Raw genomic sequence first — 9,278 nt, forward strand, 5'->3', positions numbered from 1 at the left:
CACACCCACCCCCCACCAGCCCGTTTTTCACACCCACCCCCCACCAGCCCGTTTTTCACAACCACCCCCCACCAGCACGTTTTTCACACCCACCCCCCACCAGCCCGTTTTTCACCCCCACCAGCCCGTTTTTCACCCCCACCAGCCCGTTTTTCACACCCACCCCCCACCAGCCCGTTTTTCACACCCACCCCCCACCAGCCCGTATTTCACACCCACCCCCCACCAGCCCGTATTTCACACCCACTCCCCACCAGCCCGTATTTCACACCCACCCCCCACCAGCCCGTTTTTCACACCCACCCCCCACCAGCCCGTTTTTCACACCCACCCCCCACCAGCCCGTTTTCACACCCACCCCCACCAGCCCGTATTTCACACACACCCCCCACCAGCCCGTTTTTCACACCCACCCCCCACCAGCCCGTTTTTCACACCCACCCCCCACCAGCCCGTATTTCACACCCACCCCCCACCAACCAGTTTTTCACACCCACCCCCCACCAGCCCGTATTTCACACCCACCCCCCACCAGCCCGTATTTCACACCCACCCCCCACCAACCAGTTTTTCACACCCACCCCCCACCAGCCCGTATTTCACACCCACCCCCCACCAGCCCGTATTTCACACCCACCCCCCACCAGCCCGTTTTTCAAACCCACCCCCCACCAGCCCGTTTTTCACACCCACCCCCCACCAGCCCGTTTTTCACACCCACCCCCCACCAGCCCGTTTTACACACCCACCCCCCACCAGCCCGTTTTACACACCCACCCCCCACCAGCCCGTTTTACACACCCACCCCCCACCAGCCCGTTTTACACACACACCTTTTAGATCAGCACATCCTCTCCTCCCCGGTACTAAGCCCCGCCCCCGGTACTAAGCCCCGCCCCCCCGGCACTAAGCCCCGCCCCCCCGGGGGCTGCTCTGGGAGACGGGCTGCTGGGAGCGTGTAAGGGGATCCCGGTGGCTGCTTTGGGAGACGGGCTGCTGGGAGCGTGCGAGGGGATCCCGGGGGCTGCTCTGGGAGACGGGCTGGTGGGAGCGTGTGAGGGGATCCTGGGAGCTGCTCCGGGAGACAGGCTGGTGGGAGCGTGTAAGGGGATCCCGGGGGCTGCTCTGGGAGACGGGCTGCTGGGAGCGTGTGAGGGGATCCCGGGAGCTGCTCTGGGAGACGGGCTGGTGGGAGCGTGTGAGGGGATCCCGGGAGCTGCTCTGGGAGACGGGCTGGCGGGAGCCTGTGAGGGGATCCCGGGAGCTGCTCCGGGAGACAGGCTGGTTGGAGCATGTGAGGGGATCCCGGGAGCTGCTCCGGGAGACAGGCTGGTGGGAGCGTGTGAGGGGATTCTGGGAGCTGCTCTGGGAGACGGGCTGGTGGGAGCGTGTGAGGGATCCCGGGAGGTGCTCTGGGAGATGGGCTTGTGGGGGCGTGTGAGGGGATCCTGGGAGCTGCTCTGGGAGACGGGCTGCTGGGAGCGTGTGAGGGGATCCCGGGAGCTGCTCTGGGAGACGGGCTGGTGGGAGCATGTGAGGGGATCCCGGGAGCTGCTCTGGGAGACGGGCTGGTGGGGGCCTGTGAGGGGATCCCGGGAGCTGCTCTGGGAGACAGGCTGGTGGGAGCGTGTGAGGGGATCCCAGGAGCTGCCCTGGGAGACAGGCTGGTGGGACCGTGTGAGGGGATCCCAGAAGCTGCTCTGGGAGACAGGCTGGTGGGAGCGTGTGAGGTGATCCCGGTAGCTGCTCTGGGAGACAGGATGGTGGGAGCGTGTGAGGGGATCCCGGGAGCTGCTCTGGGAGACAGGCTGGTGGGAGCGTGTGAAGGGATCCTGGGAGCTGCTCCGGGAGACAGGCTGGTGGGAGCGTGTGAGGGGATCCCGGGAGCTGCTCCGGGAGACAGGCTGGTGGGAGCGTGTGAGGGGATCCCGGGAGCTGCTCCGGGAGACAGGCTGGTGGGAGCGTGTGAGGGGATCCCGGGAGCTGCTCCGGGAGACAGGCTGGTGGGAGCGTGTGAGGGGATCCCGGGAGCTGCTCCGGGAGACAGGCTGGTGGGAGCATGCGAGGGGATCCCGGTAGCTGCTCTGGGAGACAGGATGGTGGGAGGGTGTGAGGGGATCCCGGGAGCTGCTCTGGGAGACAGGCTGGTGGGAGCGTGTGAAGGGATCCTGGGAGCTGCTCCGGGAGACATTCTGGTGGGAGCATGCGAGGGGATCCCGGTAGCTGCTCTGGGAGACAGGATGGTGGGAGCGTGTGAGGGGATCTCGGGAGATGCTCTGGGAGACGGGCTGGTGGGAGCGTGTGAGGGGATCTCGGGAGCTGCTCTGGGAGACGGGCTGGTGGCAGCGTGTGAGGGGATCCCGGGGGCTGCTCTGGGAGACGGGCTGGTGGGAGCGTGTGAGGGGATCTCGGGAGATGCTCTGGGAGACGGGCTGGTGGGAGCGTGTGAGGGGATCTCGGGAGCTGCTCTGGGAGACGGGCTGGTGGCAGCGTGTGAGGGGATCCCGGGGGCTGCTCTGGGAGACGGGCTGCTGGGAGCGTGCGAGGGGATCCCGGGGGCTGCTCTGGGAGACGGGCTGGTGGGAGCGTGCGAGGGGATCCCGGGGGCTGCTCTGGGAGACAGGCTGGTGGGAGCGTGCGAGGGGATCCCGGGGGCTGCTCTGGGAGACGGGCTGGTGGGAGCGTGTGAAGGGATCCCGGGGGCTGCTCTGGGAGACAGGCTGGTGGGAGCGTGTGAGGGGATCCCGGGGGCTGCTCTGGGAGACGGGCTGCTGGGAGCGTGCGAGGGGATCCTGGGGGCTGCTCTGGGAGACGGGCTGCTGGGAGCGTGCGAGGGGATCCCGGGGGCTGCTCTGGGAGACGGGCTGGTGGGAGCGTGTGAGGGGATCCCGGGAGCTGCTCTGGGAGACGGGCTGGTGGGAGCGTGTGAGGGGATCCCGGGGGCTGCTCTGGGAGACGGGCTGGTGAGAGCGTGTGAGGGGATCCCGGGAGCTGCTCTGGGAGACGGGCTGGTGGGAGCGTGCGAGGGGATCCCGGGGGCTGCTCTGGGAGACGGGCTGCTGGGAGCGTGTGAGGGGATCCCGGGGGCTGCTCTGGGAGACGGGCTGCTGGGAGCGTGTGAGGGGATCCCGGGAGCTGCTCTGGGAGACGGGCTGGTGGGAGCGTGTGAGGGGATCCCGGGGGCTGCTCTGGGAGACGGGCTGCTGGGAGCGTGTAAGGGGATCCCGGTGGCTGCTTTGGGAGACGGGCTGCTGGGAGCGTGCGAGGGGATCCCGGGGGCTGCTCTGGGAGACGGGCTGGTGGGAGCGTGTGAGGGGATCCTGGGAGCTGCTCCGGGAGACAGGCTGGTGGGAGCGTGTAAGGGGATCCCGAGGGCTGCTCTGGGAGACGGGCTGCTGGGAGCGTGTGAGGGGATCTGGGGAGCTGCTCTGGGAGACAGGCTGGTGGGAGCATGTGAGAGGATCCCGGGAGCTGCTCTGGGAGACAGGCTGGTGGGAGCGTGGTAGGGGATCCCGTGAGCTGCTCTAGGAGACAGGCTGGTGGGAGCGTGTGAGGGGATCCGGGGAGCTGCTCTGGGAGACAGGCTGCTGGGAGCGTGTGAGGGGATCCCGGGAGCTGCTCCGGGAGACAGGCTGGTGGGAGCGTGGTAGGGGATCCCGGGAGCTGCTCTGGGAGACGGGCTGGTGGGAGCGTGTGAGGGGATCCGGGGAGCTGCTCTGGGAGACGGGCTGCTGGGAGCGTGTGAGGGGATCCCGGGAGCTGCTCTGGGAGACGGGCTGGTGGGAGCGTGTGAGGGGATCCCGGGAGCTGCTCTGGGAGACGGGCTGGTGGGGCGTGTGAGGGGATCCCGGGAGCTGCTCTGGGAGACGGGCTGGTGGGAGCGTGTGAGGGGATCCCGGGAGCTGCTCTGGGAGACGGGCTGGCGGGAGCCTGTGAGGGGATCCCGGGAGCTGCTCCGGGAGACAGGCTGGTTGGAGCATGTGAGGGGATCCCGGGAGCTGCTCCGGGAGACAGGCTGGTGGGAGCGTGTGAGGGGATTCTGGGAGCTGCTCTGGGAGACGGGCTGGTGGGAGCGTGTGAGGGATCCCGGGAGGTGCTCTGGGAGATGGGCTTGTGGGGGCGTGTGAGGGGATCCTGGGAGCTGCTCTGGGAGACGGGCTGCTGGGAGCGTGTGAGGGGATCCCGGGAGCTGCTCTGGGAGACGGGCTGGTGGGAGCATGTGAGGGGATCCCGGGAGCTGCTCTGGGAGACAGGCTGGTGGGGGCCTGTGAGGGGATCCCGGGAGCTGCTCTGGGAGACAGGCTGGTGGGAGCGTGTGAGGGGATCCCAGGAGCTGCCCTGGGAGACAGGCTGGTGGGACCGTGTGAGGGGATCCCAGAAGCTGCTCTGGGAGACAGGCTGGTGGGAGCGTGTGAGGTGATCCCGGTAGCTGCTCTGGGAGACAGGATGGTGGGAGCGTGTGAGGGGATCCCGGGAGCTGCTCTGGGAGACAGGCTGGTGGGAGCGTGTGAAGGGATCCTGGGAGCTGCTCCGGGAGACAGGCTGGTGGGAGCGTGTGAGGGGATCCCGGGAGCTGCTCCGGGAGACAGGCTGGTGGGAGCGTGTGAGGGGATCCCGGGAGCTGCTCCGGGAGACAGGCTGGTGGGAGCGTGTGAGGGGATCCCGGGAGCTGCTCCGGGAGACAGGCTGGTGGGAGCGTGTGAGGGGATCCCGGGAGCTGCTCCGGGAGACAGGCTGGTGGGAGCATGCGAGGGGATCCCGGTAGCTGCTCTGGGAGACAGGATGGTGGGAGGGTGTGAGGGGATCCCGGGAGCTGCTCTGGGAGACAGGCTGGTGGGAGCGTGTGAAGGGATCCTGGGAGCTGCTCCGGGAGACAGGCTGGTGGGAGCATGCGAGGGGATCCCGGTAGCTGCTCTGGGAGACAGGATGGTGGGAGCGTGTGAGGGGATCTCGGGAGATGCTCTGGGAGACGGGCTGGTGGGAGCGTGTGAGGGGATCTCGGGAGCTGCTCTGGGAGACGGGCTGGTGGCAGCGTGTGAGGGGATCCCGGGGGCTGCTCTGGGAGACGGGCTGGTGGGAGCGTGTGAGGGGATCTCGGGAGATGCTCTGGGAGACGGGCTGGTGGGAGCGTGTGAGGGGATCTCGGGAGCTGCTCTGGGAGACGGGCTGGTGGCAGCGTGTGAGGGGATCCCGGGGGCTGCTCTGGGAGACGGGCTGCTGGGAGCGTGCGAGGGGATCCCGGGGGCTGCTCTGGGAGACGGGCTGGTGGGAGCGTGCGAGGGGATCCCGGGGGCTGCTCTGGGAGACAGGCTGGTGGGAGCGTGCGAGGGGATCCCGGGGGCTGCTCTGGGAGACGGGCTGGTGGGAGCGTGTGAAGGGATCCCGGGGGCTGCTCTGGGAGACAGGCTGGTGGGAGCGTGTGAGGGGATCCCGGGGGCTGCTCTGGGAGACGGGCTGCTGGGAGCGTGCGAGGGGATCCTGGGGGCTGCTCTGGGAGACGGGCTGCTGGGAGCGTGCGAGGGGATCCCGGGGGCTGCTCTGGGAGACGGGCTGGTGGGAGCGTGTGAGGGGATCCCGGGAGCTGCTCTGGGAGACGGGCTGGTGGGAGCGTGTGAGGGGATCCCGGGGGCTGCTCTGGGAGACGGGCTGGTGAGAGCGTGTGAGGGGATCCCGGGAGCTGCTCTGGGAGACGGGCTGGTGGGAGCGTGCGAGGGGATCCCGGGGGCTGCTCTGGGAGACGGGCTGCTGGGAGCGTGTGAGGGGATCCCGGGGGCTGCTCTGGGAGACGGGCTGCTGGGAGCGTGTGAGGGGATCCCGGGAGCTGCTCTGGGAGACGGGCTGGTGGGAGCGTGTGAGGGGATCCCGGGGGCTGCTCTGGGAGACGGGCTGCTGGGAGCGTGTAAGGGGATCCCGGTGGCTGCTTTGGGAGACGGGCTGCTGGGAGCGTGCGAGGGGATCCCGGGGGCTGCTCTGGGAGACGGGCTGGTGGGAGCGTGTGAGGGGATCCTGGGAGCTGCTCCGGGAGACAGGCTGGTGGGAGCGTGTAAGGGGATCCCGGGGGCTGCTCTGGGAGACGGGCTGCTGGGAGCGTGTGAGGGGATCCCGGGAGCTGCTCTGGGAGACGGGCTGGTGGGAGCGTGTGAGGGGATCCCGGGGACTGCTCTGGGAGACGGGCTGCTGGGAGCGTGTGAGGGGATCCCGGTGGCTGCTCTGGGAGACAGGCTGCTGGGAGCGTGCGAGGGGATCCCGGGGACTGCTCTGGGAGACAGGCTGGTGGGAGCGTGTGAGGGGATCCTGGGAGCTGCTCCGGGAGACAGGCTGGTGGGAGCGTGTGAGGGGATCCCGGGAGCTGCTCCGGGAGACAGGCTGGTGGGAGCGTGTGAGGGATCCCGGGAGCTGCTCCGGGAGACAGGCTGGTGGGAGCGTGTGAGGGATCCCGGGAGCTGCTCTGGGAGACAGGCTGGTGGGAGCGTGTGAGGGATCCCGGGAGCTGCTCTGGGAGACGGGCTGGTGGCTGCTACCTGAGAACACATACTGCACTGCTAATATTTATCTTATCTTTTATTGGAATGGCGCCAACGTATTCCACAGCGCAGCACAATGTGGGAGGCAGGACAATAACATTGTACGACAAAAGAGTGCAGATATGCGGAGGCAAACTGAGACAGTAGCAAGGAGGACTCTGTCGCAAGGAGCTTACACTCTACAGCAGGGGCGGCCATCTCCAGTCCTCAAAGGTCACCAACAGGTCAGGTTTTAAGGATATCCCTGCTTCAGCACAGACGGCTCAATCTCCGACTGCACCACCTGTGCTGAAGCAGGAATATCCTTAAAACCTGACCTGTTGGTGGCCCTTGAGTACTGCAGTTTGCCAGCCCCTGATATAGGAGGAGGGGAGTGGAGACACAAGGGGTTTGGCTGCCAACATCAGGGCCCTGCGTACGCGGCTCCAGGACGGCAGTAAGGGAGAGAAGTCCGGAGCGGGGAATAGGGCTGCGGGAAGAAGTGGGGCTGTAAGGAGCTTGTTACCCGTGTGTCTGTGCTTCTTTGTGATGGGAGCTAGTGTCGCTTTGTAGATAGGGCGCTAAGGGGTTTATTTACCGACATCTCACGGCAGCAAAACTGGAGCGCACGCCGCGCGAATAACAGCACCAGCTTCAGCAAAGACAAGAACTCCAACAGAAAGTCATTTCATTCTCCGTCTGATACATCTGGGGCGGCTCTTTAGCTCTGGTTTTGTCCCCGTTTTGCAGCCATTGGTGGATGACCCCCGATGTCTGAAGTCTCTGTATTGCGCTGTCAGGATCACATGACTTGTTTCGTACAGTAAAGGGTCGTCGTATTAATACAGCGCTGCTGGTAACGTAATGTCACGCGGCACAGGGCGACCCCTCCATTATAAACCTCTATAAATGACCTTTTAAATCATTACTGAGGAATGCAAATGAAATGCGATTACGTGCGGCCCAGAAAGCACCCTGTTTTCTCAACCCTTTCACTGCATGGAGAAGCTTTGCAGCCGTGTAACCCCTTCTGTGCTGAGGGATACTCAGTCAATGTGTAGGATCCTCGGTGTATAAACACGATGGTGTTATACTGGGGTGCTGCCCCTGGTCTCTGCACCCTGCACCTGTTAATCCCCTGGAGTCTGATTCCGGAGAAAGAAGGGGTGCTCACGCTGCGTTGCACCTTTGCATTGCGAGCCTCTCCGGCACCCAATGGGCTACATACCATAGCCTCGTTTAACACTTTCGCTGCTAGGCCCGCTTGGCTTCTAAAAGAGTTGAAAGTGCCTCTAGTTCTGAGCATGCTAGCACTGCAGGGGTTAAACAGTGTGTGCACAATATATATATACTAGCTGAGAGCCCCGGCGTTGCCGGGATGTTTGTGGTGTGGGTGTGGCATTTGGGTGGGGAGTGGTCCACGCGGCCCATGTGCGATGGTAGTGCTGCTGTGGCTGTACTGATGGTGATTGTATCGGTGTGCTGATTTGGGAGGGTTTGGTGCTGATGTGGGGGTGCGGATGTGGGGGTGCGGATGTGGGTGTGCCGAAGGGGGAGGTGCAAAGGTGGCGATGTGTGAGTGCTGATGGTGTTGATGGGGGCTGGGAATGGCGGGGAGCCGAGAATGCCAGTGTGCTGGGGGGGCATGGGATACCGGTGTGCTGATGTGGTGGTGCTGGGGATAATGTGTGTGTGTATACGTGTGTGTGTGTGTATACATTGTATGTGTGTGTGTGTGTGTATACATGTGTGTGTATGTGTACGTGTGTGTGTATACATGTTTGTGTGTATACATGTGTGTGTATACACATGTGTGTATACACGTGTGTGTGTATACATTGTGTGTGTGTATACATGTGTGTGTGTATACACGTGTATACATGTTTGTGTGTGTATACATGTTTGTGTGTATACATGTGTGTGTGTGTACATATGTTTGTGTGTATACATGTTTGTGTGTATACATGTTTGTGTGTATACATGTTTGTGTGTATACATGTTTGTGTGTATACATGTTTGTGTGTATACATGTTTGTGTGTGTGTATACACGTGTGTGTGTGTATACATGTGTGTGTATACATGTGTGTGTGTGTGTATACATTATGTGTGTGTATACCTGTGTGTGTATACCTGTGTGTGTATACGTGTGAGTGTATACGTGTGTGAGTGTATACGTGTGTGTGTATGTGTCCATATGTGTGTGTGTGTATGTCTCCATATGTGTGTGTGTACGTCTCCGTGTGTGTGTGTACGTGTACGTGTGTGTGTGTGTGTGTGTGTGTACGTGTACATGTGTGTGTGTGTGTCTACGTGTACATGTGTGTGTGTACGTGTACGTGTGTGTACGTGTACATGTGTGTGTGTCTACGTGTACATGTGTGTGTCTACGTGTACATGTGTGTGTCTACGTGTACGTGTGTGTGTCTACGTGCGTGTGTACGTGTGTGTGTGTACGTGTGTGTGTGTCTGTGTTTGTGTATACGTGTGTGTTTGTGTATACGTGTGTGTGTGTATATGTGTGTGTGTGTGTGTGTGTCTACGTGTGTGTGTGTGTGTCTACGTGTGTGTGTCTACGTGTGTGTGTCTACGTGTGTCTACGTGTGTGTGTGTCTACGTGTGTGTCTACATGTGTGTGTGTCTACGTCTACGTGTGTGTGTGTGTGTGTCTACGTGTGTGTGTGTGTCTACGTGTGTGTGTGTGTGTCTATGTGTGTGTGTGTGTCTATGTGTCTACGTGTGTGTGTGTCTACGTGTGTGTGTCTACGTGTGTGTGT

Source organism: Ascaphus truei, chromosome 13, assembly GCF_040206685.1.
Source record: "Ascaphus truei isolate aAscTru1 chromosome 13, aAscTru1.hap1, whole genome shotgun sequence".
Taxonomy (NCBI): Eukaryota; Metazoa; Chordata; class Amphibia; order Anura; family Ascaphidae; genus Ascaphus; species Ascaphus truei.